At 43.7% G+C, this 27,261-nt stretch overlaps 1 protein-coding gene across 5 annotated transcripts in view; it reads left to right on the forward strand.

Moving 5' to 3' along the window:
* LPAR1 (lysophosphatidic acid receptor 1) overlaps positions 1 to 27,261 on the forward strand; it is a 178,569-nt gene that overhangs the window by 60,537 nt on the left and 90,771 nt on the right. For 4 of the 5 annotated variants that reach the window (XM_068234334.1, XM_068234335.1, XM_068234336.1 and 1 more), the window contains exon 4: positions 21,106 to 21,149. The exons of the other annotated variant lie outside the window; for it this stretch is intronic. The gene's annotated coding sequence lies outside the window, so the exon portion shown is untranslated. The remainder of the gene's footprint in view (positions 1 to 21,105; positions 21,150 to 27,261) is intronic. 5 annotated transcript variants of the gene reach the window in all.

Consider the following 27,261-nt stretch of genomic DNA (forward strand, 5'->3'; position numbering starts at 1 on the left):
GTTTACTAGCGGCGGGCGGCGTGTTTACGAGCAGGAGCGCGGGCAGCGGCAGGAGTGCGCAAAGTACGGATTTCTCCGTCCCTGGGGGTTAAAGGATGGAAAAAGGGACGGAGAAATCCGTACGCGCGGGGGTAAAGTGGTTAAAGTGGTATTATGCTTCTGAAACAAAAATTTCAGTAACTACTCTATATCAGCCAAATTCACTGTGCTCCTCAATCAAGTGGCCCCCACTACAGAGGTTACACTGATCAGCCCTGGAAAAAGTTAAAAACCGCACATAGTGCTCAGTATTGTTTAGGTAATGAGACCCTTTCACCACATCTATGCACGCCACCGGGATGTGCCCTTTAAATGGAAATCAATTGTACACCCCCTCTGGGTATGCACTCACCATCACGCCACTTGTGTCTCTGCTTATCAGTACTCAAAGTACTCCTTTTGTCACCATCTGGTCAATCCTTGATAGAGGTCCAACTCGGCGGTCCAGTAAAAAAAAGTTATTTATTATAATAAAAATCCGTTAAAAACAGAACAAAGGCTAAAAAACGCTATGAGGATCAGCGTCCAGTATGACAACAAGCAGCAGCAGCTGCACCGCAGTACACAGCCTGCTATTGCCATGCCTCTCTTCCCCTCTCACTGGACGTCAGCGTGTCACCAGGCTTCTCCCCTACACGTTTCATCATAAATTACTCATCAGGGGGCTCCCCGATGAGTCATTTATGACGAAACGCGTAGGGGAGGAGCGCAGTGAATTTGTCTGATATTGGTATAAAAAGACGGTGACTTTGTGTTTAACTGTGAACCCCTGGTGGTATATTGGATCCATCTGGAGCGCAATCTCCTCTTGAGTAACAACTCTAAGGTACGTAAAAGAACATTTGAAAGTATTTCCAGGCTTTCCCTGTGTGTAAAAACATTTACTTTCACAGTACAATATAGCTTATTTCTGGCACTTTGACAAATGTAATCATTGCTGGCTGAAGCTCTCTGCCTTTGTTTTCAGTCTGTCCCCTTCCTTTTCTACTGAAGTGACACAGCTTTTGCCAATGCGATGTGTCTATTTAACAGAGGGAGGGAGGAGGGAGCAGAATGAAGACACAGGCAGAGGGCTATTCAGGCAGCAATGATTAGATTTGCTGGTGACAGAGATAAGAAAGCTTCTACTGCTCTCTGCAGTGAAACTAAATGTTTTTACACATAGGGCATGCTTGGACATGTTTTAAAATATTATTTTATGTAACTAAAAGTAGCTACTGAGATTTGCGTTTTGGGAATATATTCCCACTTTAACATGTAACGTTCCTTGGGTTTACCCCTTTAGCAACCAATTTATGTAGAGGCTTGCAAGTGCTCCAGGCAGATTTATTTTAGCAAATCTTTTTAAAATTTATTATTTGTTACATTTCCCAGCTTTTAATTAGTACTGCTGTAAGGTGTATTTATGGCCACTTGTTACTAGCAGGCAGTGTGAGACAACAACAGAAGACTTCTTCTTTCAGTTTCTATATTTTCTGCTAGTAGAGAAAAATCAAATCATTCCAATAATTTACAGCACAACAAGGTCTGCTGACTGAAGTCAACAGCAGTGCATTTATCTCAAACAAGATAACTCCATTGAAGTTTCTAATGGGTTAAGTAATAGTTTTTCTTGTTTTTCATACATTCTCAACAATATTATTTTTTAGTGGGTTCTCCTGTCCAGGGCACCAAAATGGCTGTAAACTGCCCTGTGAAGAATTTAGATATCCTTCACAGTTATTTTGATAACATCTCTTCATGTCAGAGGAAATATGGGAACCTTAATCCAGCTGTTGGCAATTGCCTAATATGTTCCCTTTATTCTCCACATCTCATTCTGGTACATTCCTGGACAAACATGTATTTTTTGGATGGGAATGTGGTTACAGCTCAGCATTGTTGTCGGTTAGTTTGACAAATGCTGTGTTTACATTCTGACAGATTTCACTCCGCATTTGTTTAAAAGTTTTCATAAAATTCCTTGGATCCCTCTCCTGACTCGAAGTGCACGAGACTTTATTAACCACACACCTCAGGCTGTACCACAGCAAACCTCTCCCTAAACCTTTAAAAAAACAATTGTTCATTCAGGGAGCAGACGCTGTTATTGTTTTTGCAATGCCAAGTTTTCAAGCCTCTACACACAATCAACTAAGCGTAGATATGTGACACAACAGGTACTTGTAAAGTGTAGCTGAAACTCCCATGTCAAACATTCAGCTGCTGACTAGGTACAGGAACTTCCTGACAATGATTTGCCAGCACTGCCAAAGCTCTTTATAGTTTTATTCAGGTGTGCAAAGGCTTTCCTCTGCCTTGTTGTAACAGGAAACACATGCTGAGACTAGAGGAGCCAATGTCTAATACTCAGACATTTTCATGGTGTAAATACAGATACCAATGGCTCTAGTCCGAATAGCAATGGCTTATCAAGTAGGTATTGTTTAAAAGCCCTGGTGTTATTACCAGGGGTGTAGCTACAAATCATGGGGTCTATGGTAAAATGTTGAGGGGGTCCCTAGTCCTAGGCACACTTGAGCAATGATACCTCTCCTCTCCATTACCAAATTACCTTGTCAGCGCTGCCATAGTCCCAATTTACATTGTGGCCTATGGTAATGCCCTAACTATCAGGCATGCTGTGTGCCCATTTTAACTGATCCAACCCCTCTTCTCAAAGCTCTATTACTTTATTTATGGCCACAGGGTGGAGTAAAACAGAAAACTGAAAAAAAAACAGTGAACAGAATAGAGATAAGTTGGACACATAGCAGTGCTCTGGCTGTATATAAATACATACAGTATATTTACATACTGTAACGATTGGTGTAGCAACACAGACGTCTGATTATGTGTGATCTGCAGAACCATCGATAATACAGACGCTATACCTGATTATGTGGTGATCTGCAGAATCACCAATAATGCAAGTATAGCTAGCAAGGTGTATAGTGCTTGGTGCAACAGTAACTGAATAGTTTTGCTAGACCTCACAAGAGGAGCTGGTGGGCACTATTGGTACACAGTAACTGAATAGTTTTGCTAAACCTCACCAGAGGAGCTGGTGGGTACTATGAAAGAACACCTCACCAGTGACAGGGCTCACTGGTGAATAGAATGGTCGACAGGCTGGGATCAGTAACAGGCGGGCAGGTACAGTACAAAATTGACAGGCAAGAGAATAGTAAGATATCAGGCAGAGTTCAGCAACAGAGTCAGATGGGCAGAAGTACATAATCGATAAGCAAGAGCAGGGTCAGAGGATAGGCAGAGTCATACACAGAATATCAAATATACAATAATACAATAATCCTAGTCTTGTGAAAAATTCCTGGTTTCCTCCCAGATCAAAGCACACCGGATACTATCTAAGGTCTGAGCGCGAGCACATAAGTATTCGCAACAGCAGACAGGTTGCGAGTGAAGACTGAAGGCTTTTGAAGCAGAGGAGACCCCACGGCCGCGCCCACCACCAATCAGCCAATCCTGAGCGCCGTGAGTCTCCTCTGACGTCAGCCGACCAGCCGGTCAGCTGACGCGCCTCCTCCACGCATAAAGGTCCTGTCTCTGAGCGCCCGCGTGATACAGCAACCCTATGAGCAATGGACAACCCCGTCCTTGACGTACTAGACGCCAGAGGAACGGGCGAAGTCCCAGAGCAGGGAAGCGAGGCGCTGCGGAGACACCCTGCGTGCCCGCAGCCGCTTCTTCCGTGAATGTTACATATACGTTCCATATCTTACATGCCTTACCAGTAATGCTGGCTGGATATCCCATCCATACAGCTCTCTAGGCCACCTCAGCACTGATAGGCCGGTTCTCTGCATGTAGCATATATAGTAGAGCTAGATGGTTGGAGTGGTTGAGGATGCTCATCCAACCCAGCTCTCTATTCTTCCTTGGTGGGCTGGTCACCTGTTGGAGGTTTGGGACAGAGGACAGAAGCCACAGTAATGTGACCATTATTTTAAAGATAGAAAGCAGGGGTTTAGTACTGTTTTTTTTACAAAGCAGTAATTGAAAGTTACAAACTGGCATTTACTGGTTTCTGGAAGTGATCAAAAGTCACTGTCTAGAGTATGGAACTCCGCTCACTTGAAGCAAAACCCACCTACCCTCTTTCCATTTTGTAAAGAAAAAATATAACAAGCTGACTGAATGGTCAATGGACACTTTATTAACTATTCACTCCCAACAGCCCTAGCCCATAGTGTAGAGGAACTCCAGTGAAAATAATGTTATAAAAGATTGAAAAGCGTTACTTGACCTAATACCCATTTTGCCTAGTAGCTCGGCCCAACTCTACCTGAAACTCTTGCAATGTGAAATCCTCAATTCAGTCCGACCACATGTTCACATGGTAGGTTGGTGTCTCTAATTAATGTATATTAAATGGGGCTGTGCTGCAATGGGTGGCTAGTACTGATGCCAAGTAGTAGTGTGCACAAGTCTGCACCGTCGCTATGAAGGATCTCGTGCATTGCTTTGCAGAGTGAAGCACGTCATTTTGGTGCAGTGGATTGCAATATATTGCTGAAGCATTGTGCTTACCAGTAGTGGGAGATTTTTCAATGGAGAAAACTTGGTTTGGGTGCTCGCTAATACATAGCCAATGAAGATACACAGTGAAGATGTCAGAAGGTGAGAATCATTAGAGTTACAGGTTTTGGCTAGGCATAGAGTAGGAGGGTTGGGAGGTAGGGGTGGAGGTTAGATTTGTTTTACGATTAGAAGGTAAGGTATCAAGACAGAGTTAACATTAGGGGAGGGATGAGAGTTTGGCACCAGGAAGGGGCACAATGCTGAGAAAGAGGTTATAGTTAAGTGTCTGGAGGGGTTTGAATTTTAATAAGGGAAATAATTTGGAATAGGCACTAAGGTTAGGATCTGACACTGACATTAGCACTAAAACATTGAACCTCCATAAATGCCCTGTGGTGCACTCCAATATGTCAAGAGTGTCTATCATCTCACCTTCTCCTGTAGCTATACAGTAGTGTCATTCCTTATGATAATGTCAGTCAGCAGAGTCAAACCACTGAAGTCCAGAACTGGTGACTTGACAGACTTGATAAGCTAGGTCATGCCAAGAGTGTGATGTGACCTCAATCACATACCGCCACACTAGCAGTGACAGAGTGCAAACTGTAACCAACCACACAGCAGTTTACTTTAGCCAGACCTGTGAAAAGTGACTTCTGAGCGATGCTGTATTATACTGCATTGTACTTGTGGTATCTACCACTTCTCTTTGTCTTATTAGCTTTATTGTGTACACTTATGCTTTTCTGTTATCTAGAGTAGTTTGTCTACTCATCTTGGTTACGTCTGCAATGTGTCATATGCTGTGTGTCATTGTTAACAAAAATAAAACATGATGACTTTTTTTTCCTATACTTTAACATTTTGTAGATTGTCAGCATATTAAAAAGCAGTGCTTTGGCAGAACAAAACTGTACACGGAATGTAACATGGTAAACTCCTGCACCGCTAAGGGCTCTTTCACACCAGAGCCCATTTGCTGCGTTTTAATGCAAAGTCGAAACTTTGCGTTAACCAAGGTAAAATTAAAGTCCATAGACTTTCCTTTTACCTTTCACATCCGACGCTGCGTTTCGATGCGTTGCGGTACGACGCACCTGGGAGCTTTTAATCGTCGGGAGCCAGCGTTTCCCCGTCGGGTTAATTACTACCGCCACTGGTTGCGTCGCATTGCTACATCCTGACGACACGCCGCAGGGCATAGAACGTGTGCAGGAGAACGGCTCCTGCACGCGTTCTAGATGTGAAAGAGCCCTAAGAAGGGTGGGCTGCAAAGGATGAGGGATGGTTATGCAGACGTTATTCAGGCAACAATTAACATAACATTCACATCTGCTCGAATTTCATAGCGTCTCATTGACTATCTCTAGTCTCTAACACATGTATGGACTGCCTTCTGCTAGTTCACTTGTGCTAGGAAGTTGCTATCCTTGTGATAGGAGGGAATACAGGACAGATGACGTGCTGTACAGTGTAATGGTAAAGGGCGCTGCCTCTGACACAGGAGACCATGGTTTGAATCTCAGCTCTTCCCGTTCAGTAAGCCAGCCCTATTCAGTAAGGAGTTCTTAGGCAAGACTCCCTAACAGTTTCTTTCTACCTAGTGGCTGCAGCTCAAGCTCTCAGAGTCTGTCAGGAGAAAAGTGCAATATAAATGTTATTTGTCTTGTCTTTTAAAGTGCTGTAGCACACATCATACATGTGCCTGTGTATGCATTAGTCTGTCATAATAAACGTGCAGGCTGCAATATCCAACATTTCCTCTAATGAGGCTTTGTGTTACCGTATTATGTTTCTGTTGGGTGGATGAGACATTGCTCTGCATTCAGACCACCTCCTAATAGAGATCTGCAGCATTAGTACTGAAATATGTCAAACGCTTCCTTATGTGAAACAAAGTGCATTCTATTAGCTTGTTATACATCAGCACCACATAGACCTAAGAAGCACAATTTGCTGGCCCCATCACTACACAATACATTACAAATTTCAATGAATGCTTCCTGTCCCTATCCTCCCATCCATGTTCATTGTGTAATCATGACAAAGAACGGAAAGTAATACTTTTTTATTCAGCAACTAATAGTTCTGGTCTTGAAACAATTAGCCTTTCCTGTTTTCATTCCATACGTAGTGAGTCTGATAGTATTTATGTTTCTATGACCGTCCAAGAAACATTGAGAATGTTTGCCACAGGTCGCAATCAGAAGACTGCCTGTGTGTATGAGAACTAAATCCACCATATGATTCTGTTTACATGAAAACTGTCTTCCTACCATTGCAAGCATGAACAGATGACTAGGCCTGATCCGTGGGGGGCTAGAAGTTACTCTAGTGGAGGTAGTAGGGGTGGTATGTGCTGTATCATAAGGAAAGCAAGGCAGCCTGTGGAGTGGAATCTGCTCTCCTGCTCCCTTGGCGCCACAGGAAAACCCTCTGACTGGAAACTTAGAAAAGCGAGAGGAAGTACAGCAAGAATGCTGTTTTGTAAAAGGAAAATGAGTGGAAAAAAGAAAGCTTTGGTTGTTAATGTATACTTTATGTTGAAAGTGAATCAGTAACAAATTTGTATAATCCTCATCTTGACTTTCAGACTTTTATAAACAACCAAGTCTTACTAGTTAAATGGAACTTGAGGTGAGGGTGATATAGAGGTTTCCATATTGATTTCCTTATATTCAATATCTGTTTCACTACATCCTGCTGATTCTTTATGCATCAATAGTGTCAGAATCAAACACCTGAAACAAGCGTGTGGCAAATCCAGTCATTCTTTAGTCAGAGCTTCTGACCTGCATGCTTGTTCAGAATTAGCGAAAAAAACGATTAGAGACTCAGCATCAGCAGGACAGCCAGGCAAGATACATTGGCCTCAATTCACTAAGCTTTATCAAACACTTTATCGAACGTTTGATAATTTACCTCATGGGTAAAATCTCATTTTGAATTCACTAAGGTATTATAGATTTGTAGCGAGACAGACTGGATCGCTAATGAATAATACGGGGTCTCTTAGTGGATACCGCCTCCAGTGGCACCCTGCCTCCCAGAATCATGCAGACACCAGTATCAATGCAATATATTTATTCCCCACAGACCAACGTGATCTAATGGGGTGACGTAAGCAATAGAAAATATAGCACTAATCAAACACTTGTTAACTCAGCAAGATCATAACAATAAAAGTAATATGCTTCACACATTCAAAGTGCATCAAAAGTGTATGTCCAAAGTAGCCACTTTCTGCGCCCCCCTAGTGTCACTCTAACCAAGTGTACACTAGACTGGCGCAGAACGCACCGCAGCAAAGGGACAAGCTTAATAAACTGCAATCAACACACGGTAGTAACCTCTTGCGCCCCTCCAGTGTCACTTTAACGAAGTGCACACTACACTGGCGAAAGACGCACAACCATAGCAAAGATACAAACTTAAAGAGAATCTGTATTGTTAAAATCACACAAAAGTAAACATACCAGTGCGTTAGGGGACATCTCTTATTACCCTCTGTCACAATTTTGCCGCTCCCCGCCGCATTAAAAGTGGTTAAAACAGTTTTAAAAAGTTTGTTTATAAACAAACAAAATGGCCACCAAAACAGGAAGTAGGTTGATGTACAGTATGTCCACACATAGAAAATACATCCATACACAAGCAGGCTGTATACAGCCTTCCTTTTGAATCTCAAGAGATCATTTGTGTGTTTCTTTCCCCCTGTTCTCATGCACTGAAGTTTCAGGCTGCTCGTTTCTTCCTGCAAACAGCTTTGCCCTTGTCTGTAATTCCTCAGTATGTGAAAGCCCAGCCAGCTCAGAGGACGATTTATCCAGCTTGTAAAAGATAAGAGAGAAGCTGCACTAATCTAAATAACACACAGGCAGTGTGCAAAGAGGGGCCTGGTTCATAGCAGAACCACAACACTGAAGAACTTGGCAGCTTTCCAGACACAGGCTGACAAGTCTGACAAGAGACAGATAAGTTGATTTATTGCAGAGACTGTGATAGTACAAAGTGCTGCAGTAAGCCAGAACACATTAGAATAGCTTTTTGAACTTGTAGGATGATAAAAAACAGGATGCAATTTTTGTTACGGAGTCTCTTTAAGAAAATGCAATCAGTAGTACAACCTTATTTAACTCCCGACTGGCCAGTGGGCTATAATGCAGTTCTGCACTCGGGGTACCCCTTTAAAGAGACTCTGTAACTTCAAAAAGATCCCCTGGGGGGTACTCACCTCGGGTGGGGGAAGCCTCCGGATCCTAATGAGGCTTCCCACGCCATCCTCCGTCCCACGGGGGTCTCGCTGCAGCCCTCTGAACAGCCGGCGACAGGCCCGACTGTAATTTCAATATTTACCTTTGCTGGCTCCAGCGGGGGCGCTGTGGCTGCTTTCGGCTCGGAAATAGATGGAAATACCCTATCTCCGTCGGGTCCGCTCTACTGCGCAGGCACCGGAGACTTGCGCCTGCGCAGTACAGCGGACCCGACGGCGATCGGGTATTTCCGCCTACTTCGGAGCCGACAGCCGTCAGAGCGCCTGCGCAGGAGCCAGGAAGGTAAATATTACGTCACGGCTGTACGGAGGGCTGCAGCAAGACCCCCGAAGGACGGAGGACGGCGTGGGAAGCCTCATTAGGATCCTGAGGCTTCCCCCACCCGAGGTGAGTACCCCCCAGGGGACGTTTTGCCGTTACAGTTCCTCTTTAAGGAACATTATGTGCACAGCTGTGCGCCTTGTGAAAAAGCTGCAGCCGCAGGTAGACCTCTGATGAAATCAGCAGTAACTGCATAGATGCCAGTGATGAGGAGACAGGTTAACCAGGCTACAGTTCAGAATGGCAGGCTATGGCAAACAGTCCTGACATACACTGTCCACAGTTTGTTGTAAGAGGAGTGGTATGACTCCCAAACCTCTCAGCCAGGTTAATGCTCCTCTATCACTGCAAAGATAGTTCCTACCATGAGGTGCAGGGCCAGTCCCTGATAAAGGTCACTCAGCAGGCAGGGCCGGCGCTACCATAGAGGCAAAGGAGGCAGCTGTCCCAGGGTCCCAGAGCTTGTAGGGGCCCCCAGTGGCTACAAGAGGGAAAAAAAATTTCAAATCGGCCTTATAGTTTTTGAGAAAATCGATTTTAAAGTTTCAAAGGAAAAAAAACACATTTAAAAACCTGCCGACTTTAATGGTTAATAGCAAATCCACCTTAAATGCTAGAAACCCTAAATTTGCAGGATATTTTAAGGAGATCATTAGGAATAAGAGGAAAAAACTATTTTTCGAAAAGACCTTATAGTTTTTGAGAAAATGGATTTTAAAGTTTAGAAGGAAAAAAGTATAGTTTTAAATGCGGTAAATGTAACTTTTAGTAGCAAACCTAACGGTAGTGTAATTTTACATGCACCAAACGAAAGCGCAAAAAATTTCCTGACGGGGTTTCCAGGGGGTCTGTACGCAGCCGCAGCGCTTTGGCCAGGGATCGCTATACAGCCGCAATATGGCTGAATGAAGATCCCTGGCATTTTTTCCTATTTTCCCAATTTTTTTTATGTTTAGAGTGTGGGAATTTAAAAAAAAAAAATTATGTGGGGTTCCCCCTCCTGAAACTTTTTAACCCTTTGTCCCCCATGCAGGCTGGGATAGCCAGAATGTGGAGCTCTGACCGATTGGGACTTCACACCCTGACTATACCAGCTGCAAAAAAGGTCCCCTAATGCGGATTTTTGTTCCGGGGTATATGTTGGGGGGGCCCCCCAGGTTTATTTTGCCCTGGGGCCTCATTGTTGCTTAAACCGGCCCTTTTAGCAGGTATAGAACTCACAGGCAGCAGTTTTGAGGAGACTGAGATTCTTTGTAATCCAGCTAAAATGGTTCCTTCTGAAGTCCACACGGCTTGTACAATCCTGACTCCACCAACCTCACAGGTTCACACAGTTCTGGTCCGGCAGCTGTATCCTTTCTCCAAGATTCAGCAGCAAGATTCAGCTCAGGGTGCAGCAAATCTGTGTCACAGGATCCCTTCTTCACACTCAGCAATCAAATGCCAGTCCTATGGATTTAGGCCTGAAGATCCAGTCCCAGTCACTCCAGACCTCACTCCCAGGCTCTAGGCACACCAGCCACACCTCAGCTCCCAGCAGCCTCTGCTCACTCCAGCCTCTCTTCCAGAATTCTCTGCAGTCTTAAAGGAACTATGCCCTCCAAAGGCAGCAGTATATAACATAACAATAACAGCACATTGTATGGTGTTACAGATTTATTGAACGTTTTATCTATAAAAAATTTGATACATATGTAACACCTTAGTGAATTCAACATTAGATTTTACCCATGAGGTAAATTATCAAAACGTTCAATAAAGTGTTTGATAAAGCTTAGTGAATTGAGGCCATTATTTATAAGGACATGAATATGTCAGCCTCCGTATCCCTTTTACTTCAGGAAGTTCAGATGTCCTTTAAAAAAGGGTATTTGTCTAAGTTTGCTCTACTGCTGAAAGGAACTAATGATAGCTTAACATTTTGATATTTATGTTCGATCAGCCTTTAGGTTTGATTCCTTAAATGTAATACAATAACACCTTTGTCTGTCTCATTTAATGTTTTTGACCATTAAGAGGCATTTTTCTTGGTTTACCAGAAACAAGTACAGTAAGTGCAGAGCACAGATGGAATACAGTCACTCCATCATAACGGCCTAGCGGGACAGGCAGAAACACAAAGCTGCCTAGTGTCCTCTGTCTTAGTTTTGCCAGGAATTTTCCTGTGTAATGCTCACAGAGGACACAGGTGTTTAAACACTTTGTCAATGACATAATACCTTTACAGCAGCTCTAGTGCAGGTGTAACATTTCTCTTCCCAGGAGTGACAACCTATATAGCTATTTCCATTCATTTAAATTTACAGTTGCATAGTCATCATGCCCCTTGTCTGAGGGCTAACCTACCTGTCCCCTATACGCAATATTTAACCCTAACCTATCTCCCAATCTTGTTTCCCTTATCCTATACAGCCATATTTCTTCAACACTGATCATTAGACTAAGCTAACAGGCCTTAAAGGGAAGGTTCAGGGAGGGTGGGTAAAAAATAAAAATCAATTTCCACTTACCTGGGGCTTCCTCCAGCCCGTGGCAGGCAGGAGGTGCCCTCGCCGCCGCTCCGCAGGCTCCCGGTGGTCTCCGGTGGCCGACCCGACCTGGCCAGGCCGGCTGCCAGGTCGGGCTCTTCTGCGCTCCAAGGCCCGTAACTTCTGCGTCCCACGCCGGCGCTCTGACATCATCGGACGTCCTCCGGGCTCTACTGCGCAGGCACAGAACTACTGCGCCTGCGCAGTAGAGCCCGGAGGACGTCCGATGACATCAGAGCGCCGGCGTGGGATGCAGAAGTTACGGGCCTTGGAGCGCAGAAGAGCCCGACCTGGCAGCCGGCCTGGCCAGGTCGGGTCGGCCACCGGAGACCACCGGGAGCCTGCGGAGCGGCGGCGAGGGCACCTCCTGCCTGCCACGGGCTGGAGGAAGCCCCAGGTAAGTGGAAATTGATTTTTATTTTTTACCAACCCTCCCTGAACCTTCCCTTTAAGGAACTGACCCTAAAACCTAACCTCCCTCGATCATCCTAACTATGTCAACTTTTATACTTACCTATCGGCATCAGAACGTCTGCAAAATGGGTACCCAAATGAAGCAGTCTATCAGGCCAGACATGCTTGTGCTTTTTGATTTGCATTCTCCTACATTATTCTATATGTTCTGGGCAGAAACCTGAGTAATAAGAGGAGTCACATGCACAGACTGACCTTATCAGGATAAACAAGGGGCTCTGTTCAAACTAAGCTGCAATGTGATGAACAATGTTTCTTCCCTTTTAAATAAATATAAGATTCACAAGAAGGCTCACATACTACATGAGAATTCAATGTTCAGTAAGAATATGCTTGTGCAGGGTCAACACATCTCCGATACAAACATGAAAAATAATGGAAACACATGTAGTGTCCTGCCTGCAGCACTTCTCACGGTACATGACTGGTTTTATGTTGTGTTATCAGGAGGCTGTCTGAGCTGGAAGGAGAAGAGAACAGAATAAGGGACATAGGATATGCACAATGCGTTCCATTAGTGGGGATTTGGAACGTGTTTTTGCTTACTTGACACAATGTGACTTCTAGAATGACTTGCCAACTTAAAGATGATGAAAGTTCATGTTAATGTGGACCAGACATGAAAAATAAAAGCCCTTATATTATTATTACCATTAATAGTATATTTTATTATTGTTATTTATTTATCTAGCTGTTTTTTTTAACATTGCTAGCAGAAATAGACTAAAGAGCAATTAAACCTTAAACCCCAAACTGAACGCGCATGAAAAAGAGGCGCAAGGAAAATTGGGCGCCCAATTTCAATAAGTAGGATATCGGCAAATTTTATTGATATTCTACTTTTTAAATTGACAATTACAATAATAGAATATCAGTAAATAATACTATGATATTTTACTACAACTAGAACTAACCCTATTCTTCTCACACAGAACCCTAGCATTACTTATGCCTTACCCCCTAACCCATACTTAACCCTAAATCGCTCCCCAACACTTAACCCTAAACCCCACCACCACCACCACCCACTTTGCCTCAGGTGCATTTTTTTCTTCCCACATCCCAAAAACATAGAGAGAAGTTAATTGGTCATCCCCAGAAATTGGCCTTAGACAATAGGAATAGGAACATAAGACAATGGCTGGCTATGGTACTGCCTATAGTACTGCCTATGGTAGTAATTAGACTGTGAGCTTATCGAGCTCATCTGAGGGTCAGTTAGTGACATGAGCAGGCACATGTAAATGCCATTTGTCTTTGTCATATACACTATGTAAATTGCTACTAAAGATGTAATGTAAATACACAATAATAATACTCACAGTTGCATTCTGGGCTAATTATGAATTTGTCTTATTAAAGCAGAAGTTATTTGCAATTATTCAGCTTTATGTCAGCAAGAATGATTTCCCCAAGATGCAACACTTCTGAATGTGTAATTCATACCCTTTGTATCCCTGAAAATCCAAACATACAGTACATGTAGAAGTGCTGGAGAGTGCACAGTGTGCCTTCATGGCCTATTCATCAAAGAGCCATACTAATACAACACACATGCATCTGTATGAAGAGTTTTTGCTTATTGTCCCTGCAGGTTTGGATTAAGATTTTGTGAGGATCCGCATGGCTGCCTGCGCAGGCAGGCAGCCTTTTGACCACTGTTCAGGTCTGCATTCTGCAGGTCTCTGGAAGAGAAACCTTCTGTCAGTTTTGCAGCTTGCTGCTGAGGAATTTGCATACGTTTGTCATGCAGATTGCCTAGCCACATCCTTTGTAGGCTTGCTCTATATATACCATGTGATATCACAGACCTGGGCTGGTCATAAGGGTTAGTCCTGTGGAACACTCTTGGAGTGTCAGCCTTGCTCATTGTTTGAAGATTAGTTTAGAGTATTCCTGGAACTGCACTAGGCAGATTCCCTAGTGCAGTTAGGATTGCATATCTGTTGTGTTTGTCTGTTGTGATTGTTCTGTCCCAGCGGTGGTCGACAGGAAGTCATTCTGATCTTTGTTCTTGGAGTATAGCTGGAGCAGCGGTTGCTACCAGCTATCTCCTCTAATCTGTCTTGCCTGGATCGCACTCGCCTTGCGCTAGTGCTGTGGATCAGTCTCTCTCACTTATTCCTGTTTTCGTGTATATGTCTTGTCTGCTACGAACGCTTGCTGGAGGCTCGGTGAGGTAACCGTTAAGCAAGAGCTCGCGTCCTCTGTTTCATGTTTGTCTGTCGGTGGTTAGTTAGGCGTGTTTGTCTCTGTTGTGCTTATCACGCGGAGGCCGCGCATAAACGCGTGCACTGTTGCGAATGAGTGCGGTGTTCGCGTTTAGCTAGCGTTTGTTATTTTCCTTATCTTCTCATTGTATGATTTGTTGTGCCTTTGCTACTCTCGTGCTCTGCCTTGCTGTAGCCTTGTGTCACCTCTGGCAATCGCCTCTCTCGTGATTGCGTTCCTACTTCATATCTGCTGTTGTGTATGCACCGTCGCGGGTTGGCGACTAGTTTGGTGCACACACATACAATCTGTCCCTGTGCTCATTCTCTTTCGCAATCGCTTCTCTTGCAATTGCGTTCTCACTTGGTTTCCTTTGTTGTGTGTCCGCTGTCGCAGGTTGGCGGCTAGATTGGTGGACATACATACATTCCTCATCTGTGCTTATTCAGTCTTGTGTCGCTGTTAGCAATCGCCATCTCTGGCGATTGCCTTCTCTCCTGTTCTTCATGGTTGTGTATGCACTGTCGCGGGTTGGCGACTAGATTGGTGCACACACATACCCTCTGTCGCTTTGCTCTCTCTCCTTCAGGGCTATCTTGCCCTGCGTTTCTTCCCTTCGTGCAATTCCTGTATTGCGTCTGTGGCAGGGCAGAGGAGCTGTTCCTCTGCACTCCACAGCTCCTCCTGCTGACAGGAATTTCCCTCTACAGGTGCATTGTACCTTTTTGCTGGGTTCCCTCAAATTACACGCTTGTGGAGGATTTCCGCAGTGTCAGCGCACGTCTTGTGCGCTGATCACAGAGAGAATTCCACAATCGTTACAGATTTGCTCTATGAGGTGGGACATGGGCTGTTGAGTGTTACAAAGCACCCAGAAAGCTTACTATGACCCAGAAATGCTTGGGTATATTATAAGGGTCTCAAAGGGACCAAAATGCCCTCTTCTTAATGTGACCCAGAGGCGAACCTCGGGTCAAACAACAGATGCTTACCTAAGAAGAGGGAAGCCTCTCGACCACCCCTGAAGATTACGACTGCACTCCTCTTCATTCCTGAGCACAGCCGAGTTACACCCACACGAGCAGTCACACGTTGCATGCTCATGCATAAAGAGGAGCTCGCTCATGATCACAAATCTGACAAGCTCTTGTCAGATTCCTTTCCGGGGTCCACAAGCAGCAACGGTGGTCCAGAGGACTGTGTGTTGGCAAGTTCAAATCTCTGCATTGTAATGAACCAGGTTATCCAAACTCACTGTCTACAGAGTGGCTTTGGATAATGAGCACGTTACATAGCAATTATATGTGCTATGAGAACATGCACTGAATAGCGTGCAGAGTGTGTGTTGCATTATGCCTGCATTGTAGTGTGAGCATTAGGCAACGTGCATAGTGTGAACTTAGCCTAAGGGAATGGTTGAGAAACACAATCATAGAGTTTTTCTAAGAAATAGAAACATGTTACGGGTTCCTGACATTAGGGCACCCACAACAAGGAGGTCATTTGCAAACACCATGTCATAAAAAAGTACAAGCTGATGAGAAACACTGCTGTAAACCATTCAGACTGCAGGCCTGATAAATCTGGCAGGAGGAGAGGACTCAGAAAAGACTGCTTCATCTGACTTGTCACTTTTTCCATGTGTTTTCTAGCTACTTTACTCACATATTTTGCTGACAGATTGAACTTGAGAAATGTTGTGTTTTCTTAGTTTGCAATCAGGAAAGATTGGAACATCAGTCAAGTGTTTATTAGCTCCTCCCCTGTATTAGCACTTACCCCACCCGCCGCATGACATCACTCCCGCGCCAGTCTGCTCTTCTCACATGGGAACAGAACACATTGCTTGGCTTTCATGCTGAGCTTTTGGCTTTAGATGTGATTGAGTCGCACACCTGCAACAAGCATACAAAACATCTGATGTGCATGCTTATAATTTGCCAGGGGATTATAGTGTTAGAGGCAGAGCATCAGCACAGGAGTCAGTCAAAAGGCATTGTTTATTAGATAAGGAAGATGGCAGCCTCCCTACTCTTCTCACTACTGGTTTCCTTGAGGCAAGTTTTATATATGGTGCAGTGTGAGTGTCCTGTGGCAGAGGAGCCCTGGGCGGGACAATCACAACACACCATTCCACCATGCATATTACCCTGTGGCAGAGTGCGCCAACAGGGTAATATGCATAGCTCCGCCCGCAAACAGTGATGTACTCCCTGCTGGACAGGAAGTACGTCACTGTTTTACCCCCGATCAGCACATACCTGCTACATTGCCACCGCAGCAACCTAAATAGATTGCTGCGATGCCATAGACTCCAATGCAAATGCCTACTGCTCGGTACCACTTGTACGATGCAGCCACCCACTGCAGAATCTACGTCAGTGTGACCACTTCCATCGCTCCATGGGTAGTGTGCTATGTCTCATTGGGACTAATGGCCAAAACGATGCAGGAAGTGTGAAAGTAGTCTTAAGCCTCGAAACTCACGAGGCACAAATGTTGCCAGTCGCAAAAAAAAAAAAAGCAGCGACAGCTCGTCGCCAGGTCCCTCTGTGCTACAGCCATACACACGTCGCACAGAGGGACGGAGATTCGGCGGAAGCTGTCGCCGAAGGTTCCTCCACCCCCCCCCCCCCCCCCGGCGGAAGCTTCATACATTGTGTATGGAGTTGCTGTCGCTAGTCCGCATACACACGGCGGACTAGCGACAGTTGCGTCGAAGTTGCGGCGACAGCTTTTGCTGGCGATTGACCAAGGCAATCGGCCAGCGACTGCTCTGAGTAGCGACGGTTCGGGGCACGCGCGTCATACACACGGGCGACCTGTCGCCGCAACATGCGCGTGCCACGTGGTTGCGGCGACAGTTGTAGCCCGTGTGTATGGGCCATTAATGTTCTTATCCTGCATCAAATACTGGGATGTATAGGATATAGCACTTGAAGTTTATTTCCTACAGAGACATGCTGGATCGTGTAGTATATGTGGCTGGAAGAGCATGATGAGACTTGTAGTAAATGTGACTAGAGGAAAGTAATAAAAACTCATGAGAATTGAGTGGCGCACTGAGGGGGCTATTTATAAAGGAGTGTTAAAAATGACATGTCAGTTTCCATTTTTTTTTTACTGAAAATTACCATCATAGAGATAGCAGCCTCTATATTGCTCTCACAGCTGGTTTCCTTCATTTGTTAACACCAAAATATTTGATGCATAATGCACAGATGACAGAATTTCTTCAGTTTTTTTCTTTCCATTTATAATTCACATTTCAGGCCGACACCCACATTTATTAGTGAGAAGAGAAAAGCTAAGTGGCGTTACCCAGGGTCATGCAAGGGACACTTCCTAAATGTTACACTGCTTTGCTTAATGCACAAGATTGAAATGACTAGATTTCCCAAGATAGGGTTGTGCTTTCACCCTCCCACAAGTCTGGCTCTTCCATTTGGATTTCCAAATTCCTAGTGGTTTATGGTAAAAATAAATGTATCACAATATTATGAGGGAGGGCAGCAATATTATGGTATTATTATTTCCAGTTGTAGTGGTGACAGCAGTCGGATAGAACTAGGAAGATATTCTGCCACTGAAAAGAATTTCTTGGCAAAAATGAATATCAACCTCTACAAAGGCAAAATATAAAGACTAAGAAGTTATCTCAAAGTTAATCTGAATTCAACAACACAAACCTCTACACATCTGCCAGATGCTTTATACACCATCAATGCAAAATCCATAAATGAGAAACATGATGCAACCGGATTGTACGTTATTAACAACAGACAGATCAGCAGGTCCTCATGGTGGTTGCTTCATGGAACGGCACTGGCAAGCAGTGAACTAAAGCCAGGAATATGGTGACAAAGCTGCAAGAGCTATGCAAGTCAATGTTGATAAGTCCAAGGTATATTCAGCAAGTGAGTCAAAATCATGTCAAGCATAAATAAAATGAAAGGACTACAACACTTAAAGAATCATTAGTTTAAACCATCTGCAGCAGGAAACTCTATGGAAGCTGCTCCACCTTTCACAAATAGACAGCTGGGCAATTTTAAGTACAATGGTAGATATACAGTGGGTTGCAAAAGTATTCGGCCCCCTTGAAGTTTTCCACATTTTGTCACATTACTGCCACAAACATGCATCAATTTTATTGGAATTCCACGTGAAAGACCAATACAAAGTGGTGTACATGTGAGAAGTGGATCGAAAATCATACATCATTCCAAACATTTATTACAAATAAATAACTGCAAAGTGGGGTATGCGTAATTATTCGGCCCCCTGAGTCAATACTTTGTAGAACCAGCTTGTGCTGCAATTACAGCTGCCAGTCTTTTAGGATATGTCTCTACCAGCTTTGCACATCTAGAGACTAAAATCCTTGCCCATTCTTCTTTGCAAAACAGCAAAACAGTCAGATTAGATGGACAGCGTTTGTGAACAGCAGTTTTCAGATCTTGCCACAGATTCTCGATTGGATTTAGATCTGGACTTTGACTGGGCCATTCTAACACATAGATATGTTTTGTTTTAAACCATTCCATTGTTGCCCTGGCTTTATGTTTAGGGTCATTGTCCTGCTGGAAGGTGAACCTCCGCCCCAGTCTCAAGTCTTTTGCAGTCTCCAAGAGGTTTTCTTCCAAGTTTGCCCTGTATTTGGCTCCATCCATCTTCCCATCAACTCTGACCAGCTTCTGTGTCCCTGCTGAAGAGATGCACCCCCCGAGCATGATGCTGCCATCACTATATTTGACAGTGGGGATGGTGTGTTCAGAGTGATGTGCAGTGTTAGTTTTCCGCCAAAAATAGCGTTTTGCATTTTGGCCAAAAAGTTCCATTTTGGTCTCATCTGACCAGAGCACCTTCTTCCACATGGTTGCTGTGTCCCCCACATGGCTTGTGGCAAACTGCAAACGGGACTTCTTATGCTTTCTGTTCACAATGCCTTTCTTCTTGTCACTCTTCCATAAAGGCCAACTTTGTACAGTGCATGAGTAATAGTTGTCCTATGGACAGAGTCTCCCACCTGAGCTGTAGATCTCTGCAGCTCGTCCAGAGTCACCATGGGCCTCTTGACTGCATTTCTGATCAGCGCTCTCCTTGTTCGGCCTGTGAGTTTAGGTGGATGGCCTTGTCTTGGTAGGTTTACAGTTGTGCCATACTCCTTCCATTTCTGAATGATTGCTTGAACAGTGCTCTGTGGGATGTTCAAGGCTTTGGAAATCTTTTTGTAGCCTAAGCCTGCTTTAAATTTCTTAATAACTTGATCCTTGACCTGTCTTGGACCTGTCTTGTGTGTTCTTTGGACTTCACGGTGTTGTTGCTCCCAATATTCTCTTAGACAACCTCCGAGGCCCTCTCAGAGCAGCTGTATTTGTACTGACATTAGATTACACACAGGTGCACTCTATTTAGTCATTAGCACTCATCAGGCAATGTCTATAGGCAACTGACCGCACTCAGATCAAAGGGGGCCGAATAATTATGCACACACCACTTTGCAGTTATTTATTTATAAAAAATGTTTGGAATCATGTATGATTTTAGATCCACTTCTCACGTGTACACCACTTTGTGTTGGTCTTTCATGTGGAATTCCATTAAAATTGATTCATGTTTGTGGCAGTAATATGACAAAATGTGGAAAACTTCAAGGGGGCCGAATACTTTTGCAGCCCACTGTATATAAGAAATTAAGGCCTACTCGATCAATGTTCAGTTGTGTTATGAATCAAACATTGATTGAAAAAAGCTGTTCATTATCAAATAAAGCAGGCAGGAGGAAGACTGTGTAGGCGGGAGCGCTAAGCTAGCTATGTCTACATCAGGCATTGGTTTAATTTGCTCTAATATTGCGCGATGCAAGCTTGCAAGTAAATGATCAGTATCAGGTGGATATTACTCTTTTAGCTCATCTAAAGTCTCCTACAGATGTACCAGAACCAACACATGACAGAGATCGAAAACTTGATCCCTCAGGCAACAGTTCAGGGCCGAAGCCAAACAGATGCATCACTAGCATGCAAGCTAGTAATGCAATTGCTTCTATGGAGTGGAAAGAAGGGGCAATGCATGTCACATGACGGAGGGACTTCTGGTAGGCAGGGTGAATGGGAAGAGCAGTATGCTTAGGGTCACTCAGGTGCCTCATGCAGACAAAGATCGCGCATGCTGGGTCATAAGGAAGCAGCGTCAAGAGGCGGGGCTCCCGTGCACATGCTGCATTCTTGTCTGAGGTGATCTTTATCTGTCAACTCAGCTGAGTTTAATCTAGTGTGCATACAGTATGTAGCTTAATGCTGTATGCCTAGCTTTAGCTGTATTCCAGTGGTACCTTAATCATCAAAATTATAAGTCTGTTAATTATAAGTCTGAATCATAAAGCCACACATGGACCAGACAGACACTGATACAAAGTTATAAGTTGGTGTCTTACTGGTTTGTACTGTACCTTTCATTTGTAGAAGTGTTCAATCCCCACCAAGGACACCATCTCTATTTTTATGGGTTTGTGTAGGATTCATACTAAAAATATACCAGTAGATTAACTGTCTTCTCCCTTGAGACCTGTATAGCCATTGGATTGTGATTTCAGTTGAAATACGGTTTACAATGTGAACTGTTTAATGAACTCTCTAAGGCACTGTGTGATATATTATATACCATATATAAAAATGTCGGACAAATAACATGCAAGATAAAAGCTGCTTTTCTAAATTCATGTATTGTAGTTTCCACATCTTCCTGACATTGAAGAACCAAATTATCTAACAGGGTGAGTAAAACATCTTGGGTCAGAAAATTAAAAAAAGAATACTTTGATCTGCCTTTTGAAAATACTGTTAAAACTTACTTTTGTGTTTAAGTGTGAACAACTTAGTCGTGCGTTAACATATCTTTTTCAGACTTTGTAGTTTACATCCAGATCATGAACTCGGTTCTCTGTTCTGAAACAATTCAAAGGGCATTCTGGGTAAAAGGGGTTTCTTTCACTTGTAAAACTTATTGAAATCAACTCTTCAGGTTTTGACAGAAAACTTTCCACACAGTGGTGCCATTGTGTTATTTTTGTGAAAGAAGCAAATGTGGGCCTAGAAAGAAAAAAAAAGGGGGGGAAAAGATCATAATTTAGTGTGTGAAAAAGATTCAGTGTAGCTTTAGTACATGTGTAAAAGCTGTGGGTAGACAAGAGAAATTAGCCCACACCATTACAAAGCCAAAGTCTCCAGTCGGCTACTGGAAAGCATGTGATGCAGTTAAAGCATATTTCCTGATGAGGTGTGTGTGTATGCGTCTCTAAACAAGGAGGCTCTGTGCAACCTAACCTTGCTACCCTGGGAAAATGAGCTGGGCTGAGATAAATAGTGACAGTCGTAAAAGATTAAACATGGCTAGTTAAATTATTGTTAACAGCTGTTAACATATTCTACCAGTTTCAGTTTTACAGTAAAATACTAAGTGAAATTGGAGTTGCTGTGGTCAGGTCATACTGCAGGTCCAGGAAGATCAGATGCAGCAGGGTATTACATGTGGGCTCTATTGCTAAAATGATTTCAAAAAGCTTTGAATAAGGAGGCTACAATTTACTTAAAAGAATAAGAGTAAGCTTTTGTCTATTCCGCCTTCATCAGACTTGTTGAATCCTGCATGCTAACGAGTTGTTAAAGCACACAGCTATATACATGCAACACTGCTATCACAGTGCAATACTCTACTGCTACTACTATGCAGAAACTATGATCCTTTTTGATGTTGCATGTATATAGCTGCGTTCTTTAACAACTTGTCAACCTACAGGATTCAAGTCTGATGAAGGCGCAATTGGCGAAAGCTTACTCTTATTCTTTTAAGTTAGGCAATAAAGGGTATCATCCTGATTCAAAACGTATTGCTTTTACTGATGGCTAATATGGTACAATACTCTATTGCTACTACTAAAATTGCTGTGACAGTGGGTTCTAATGCTGCACAGAATGCAGCCTTATCTATTGTTCTTTGTTGTGAATATCACAGAAGTTCACTTTAAAGCGGTATTGTCACTATAAAAATCAAATTTCAACAGCAACTGGTCTGAGTGTATTAAGTGATAAAGATGCTAAGCCTGCATTCAAAACTCTCAAAACTTTTTCTGCTGTTATGGTTTGGAGTTATGACATACTTTAGGAGCACTGGCCCTAGTGCCAAACAGTGCCAAAGAGTTGAATGCTGGGAGTTCTTTTTATCTATAACATATTCCTCCTCTTCCATTTATTTCCCTGCCAGCTGCTTATCAGAAACACCCTCTGATCACTTGTGTTTACAAGCAAGGCTGAGGTGACTCAGCGATTTGATGTGTAAATAAAAAAAAAGACACTGGGAGGAGGGCAGCTAATGAATACACAATGAGCAAGAGAAGGGGGGGGGGGGGGACAAGAGTCAGGGAGGATATGATGTCAGCATTAGCTTGGCAAGATGGCCACTGCCTAGAATAGGATTTTCTGGTTTTCCTTCGTAAAATTCACAGGAATCATTACATGGATAGCACAATACATCTGTTATGTAAGTAGAAGTAGTATTTATCTACTTATGTATGTGTTTTTTATTTCTAGGTTAGCATGGGTGTCGCTTGTTCTTTAAAGCTATACATGATGTCAGGAAACCATGAACATCAAAGCATTTCAGTAAAAAACATGTTATATTTTAAAAGATGACAGATGTTGTTCATTGGATCCAGTGATAATCTTACATCTATAGGTATTGCCAGGCAACTCCAGACAAGAAATCTTGGGGTATTAGCAGCAGTAAAATTGCTCTCTTTTCTTTTCTTTATCACAGTTGCAGAGGTGTCCAGCAATAGTTGGGCTAGGAATGCATGTTTATGGAGCTGCAAGCAGATAAATGAGGTTGAGAATAGACAGATCATGCACAAACATTCAGTGGCCCTAAGGGGATTGCATTCTGTGGCTGGCTTTGGTGCTGCATTTCATCCAGCTATTGGATGCCCTCCCAGTGGGGCAGCAATCTAAACCATTAAACTCTGATAGACGTTGCTGGTCAGAGATACATATACTGTATGTAGAACATTTTGTCCAGATGCTTGCAATTATTAAAGTTATTTTCATATTTAAAGAGGAACTCCAGTTAAAATAATGCAATAAAAAGTGCTTAATTTTTACAATAATTATGTGTAAATGATTTAGTCAGTGTTCGCTCATTGTAAAATCTTTCCTTTCCCTGATTTACATTCAGACATTTATCACATGGTGACAGTTTTACTGCTACAGTATAGCAGAATAGCTTAAGATCTGGCACTCATATGCTTGAACTTGGGGATTAAAGGCCTTGCTTCAGAGGGTGCTATGCATCACATGCAACATGCGATTCCTACACCTTAATATTGTTCCAGCAACTTCACTAGGACATGCAGGAAGAGATATGAAATGTGCAGCAAGTAATTTTGTGCAGGGCACCAAAGCAGATTCAGTACATGTAAAGGAGGATACTGTGCACCTATATCATAAACAGTTCCAAAGGTTTATTTCGTTCCTCAGTCAAAAATATAAACAGCCTTGACATACGCGAAAAAGGAGGTGCCAAACCTGTGTGCTTGAAGTTGAGGCGGTGTAGAAGGGAGAGGTGACCAGGGAAAGATGCGGACGGCACTACAGCCGTTTCACGCCGCTCGGGCGCTTGCTCACATGCGTGTCCGGATACGGACACGCATGTGAGCAAGCGGCGTGAAACGGCTGTAGTGCCGTCCGCATCTTTCCCTGGTCACCTCTCCCTTCTACACCGCCTCAACTTCAAGCACACAGGTTTGGCACCTCCTTTTTCGCGTATGTCAAGGCTGTTTATATTTTTGACTGAGGAACGAAATAAACCTTTGGAACTGTTTATGATATAGGTGCACAGTATCCTCCTTTACATGTACTGAAACAGTTTTACTGCTGGCAGGTGATGTCACTGGAAGGAGATAATGCTTGCTTTTTTTTTAGCAGCTGAAAACAGCTGTTATTTCCCACAATGCAACAAGGCTCCCACACTGTGATTTCAGTACCTCAGTGCTGTGAGGTGCTGACATCACACTGTGGGAGGGGTTTCACCACAAAATCAACCATACAGAGCCCCCTGGTGATCCCTTTGAGAGAAGGAATAGATTTCTCATGGGAAAGGGAATATCAGCTACTAATTGGAATGAAGTTCATTTCTTGGTTATGGTTTCTCTTTACCCCTTGAGGACCACAGTGGAAACCCCCCCTAAAGACCAGGCTAATTTTTGTGAAAATGGCCACTGCAGCTTTAAGGCCAAGCTGCAGGGCTATACAACACAGCACACAAGTGATTCCCCCCTCCTTTTCTCCCCACCAATAGAGCTCTCTGCTGGTGGGGACTGATCCCCCCCAAGTTGTTTATTTGTTTGTTTATTTTAGCCTAAATATTTGTTTTTTTAATAAATTCTGCTGTTTTTGTTGTTGTTGTTTATATTCCCCCCTCCGGCCATGTGATCAGCTGTCATAGGCTTCAGCCTATCCCTATGACAGCTGATCACCGCGGACAGTCAGGAGGGGGCAGCCGTGTGACACGGCTGTCCTCAGTACAGCACTGCTGCTGGTCGCAGCGCTGTACAATGTGTAAAGACGGCGGATTCACCATCTAACGTTCTCCCGAGCGGCTGTTGCCACTCGGAGACTGAAGAGGGGGCGGAGCTCCACCCCCCAAGCAGCAGATGCCCGCGCAGCATGCGCGCGATCTCCTGCAAAACAGAGCCCCAGGACTTTACGCCAATTGGCGGTAGGCGGTCCTGGGGCTGCCGCTGCGGCCACGCCCATTGGCGTGGAGCGGTCTTTAAGTAGTTAAAGAGAACCCGAGGTGGGTTCTAAGAATTCTATTAGCACACAGAGGCTGGGTCTGCATATAATACCCAGCCTCTGTTGCTATATTGTTTCCCCCAGTCTTCCCCCTGCGTTCTGCTGTGCCCCCATAAATCACAGACACGCAGCATGTCACCAGCCGGCTGTTTACCTCTGAAGTGTCACTCTCGCCCCTTCCCCGCCTCCTCCATAGCGCTGCTCCCAGCCTACGTCCCTTCCCTACCCGCTGATTCCCTCCCATACTGCGCATTCATGTGTGCTCAGGTATGTGCTGTGCCTGTACGGAACCTACCGTGTTTGGGAGCACCTGGGCTCCGAAGCCTTCCGAGGAGTACGTATTGTCCGGCGGTGAGCTCCGTTCACCGAAACCACCTGCTTCGCTTCCGAGGGCTCCCGGATGCAGTGTGACTTCACAGGGGGTTAGCACTGGAATAAGGGTACCAAGAGGGGACAGAGAAGGCTCAATAGGATCAAAAGGTTTCCCTCTCCATAGGTAAGTATCATACTTTTTCACTTCTTTGTTTCATGCTACAGATTTGCTTTAATAATTGTAAAATCATATTTGACATGGCTGACAAGCTTTTAAAAATCTGCAGCCCACCTTAGTATATAAGCCTATCACGCTCTCTCAGGGAGCAGTCTTCGTTAGCCTATTTAGATGATGTTGTGTACACAGAACCTCAACAGTTTCATTACTATTCTTGGCTAAAACATCTGGCGTTTTGCTCTCAGTAAGTGAAATCTATTACCAACAACATTATTACAGTAACAGTCATAAAGATAATATTTATAACCTAAAACAAATAATTATTTGAACCACGTATTCAATGGTAAACAGATTTTTTTTTCTTTTTAAATTAGGTTTGCATTACTTTTTTTTCTTACATAATTCTCTGGAATTGCTGCACCAGGAACAGCTGGGAAAATGGCAACACCCAAAATAAATAAAGAAAAAACTGACGCAGCAAAATGCTGTTAACTTAATCGAATGACTTCAACCACGTTATATAAGAACCCACTGAATCCGTCCAAAGCCTAGCCTACACGTAACGGCAGCCAGCCATGCATGGAGTGTGGGTGGTCCCAGCAGCAGATTTCACATGATTTGTTACCAGATGTTGTGAGAGATTACTATTCTTGTTTGTTGCTAAGATTCCCTGATACCTCCATGTGCAATCATTTAGGACACCTGAAGTGAGAAGAATATTATTATTATTGATTTATAAAGCACCAACATATTGCGTGGCACTGTACAAAGTAAGAAAGGAGCATGGCGTACATATTAATACAATAGTTTAGACCAATATACAAGATACATAATTAGTGACACAATACAAAAATGATTCAAAATACAGAATAGAAAATTGGTAATGACAGTGATAAAAGTAACATGATAAATAAAATGTATAAATGATTTCCAAGACACAAAAGGGGGAGAGAGCTCTGCCCTTGCAAGCTTACAATCTAAAGGGTATGGGGGGGGGGGGGGTGGAAACAAGAGGAGAGGTTGTATACAACAAATATATAGAGGCAGTGTGTTTTAGGATTCCTAGTAGGAGTGCAATTTGATCTTAGGACAAAGGGAAGTGGCCTAAGGTAGCACATATGCTTGTCGAAACAAATTCGTTTTTAGAGAGCGTTTAAAAGTAACAAAGGTTGGTGAGTGAAGGATGTGTTGGGGGAGGGCATTCAAGAGGAGGGGTGAAGTGTGCGCAATATGGAGGCTACTACATTTATTTCCTTATAAACATTGCACATTGCCTGGCTGTTCTGCTCAGGGCTGTTTCTAGGCTATAAAACATTCATGGCAAGGGTGTATCAATTGCTCCCCCCCTGACTAGGGCACACTATTGCAATGCGGTAGCCAGATGTGACCCCAGGTATTGGGTAGCTCCCAATATACGTAGCTATGGCCCTCAGTACTAGTTAACCAGCGGTAGCCCCCTCCCCCCACCCTGTAGAGGTAGCCACAAGAGCCCCCAGTACTAGGTAGCCAGACACAGCCCCCAGTATAGGTAGCCAAAGAGGCCCCTCATA

This window comes from Hyperolius riggenbachi, chromosome 1, assembly GCF_040937935.1.
Source record: "Hyperolius riggenbachi isolate aHypRig1 chromosome 1, aHypRig1.pri, whole genome shotgun sequence".
NCBI classification, from domain to species: Eukaryota; Metazoa; Chordata; class Amphibia; order Anura; family Hyperoliidae; genus Hyperolius; species Hyperolius riggenbachi.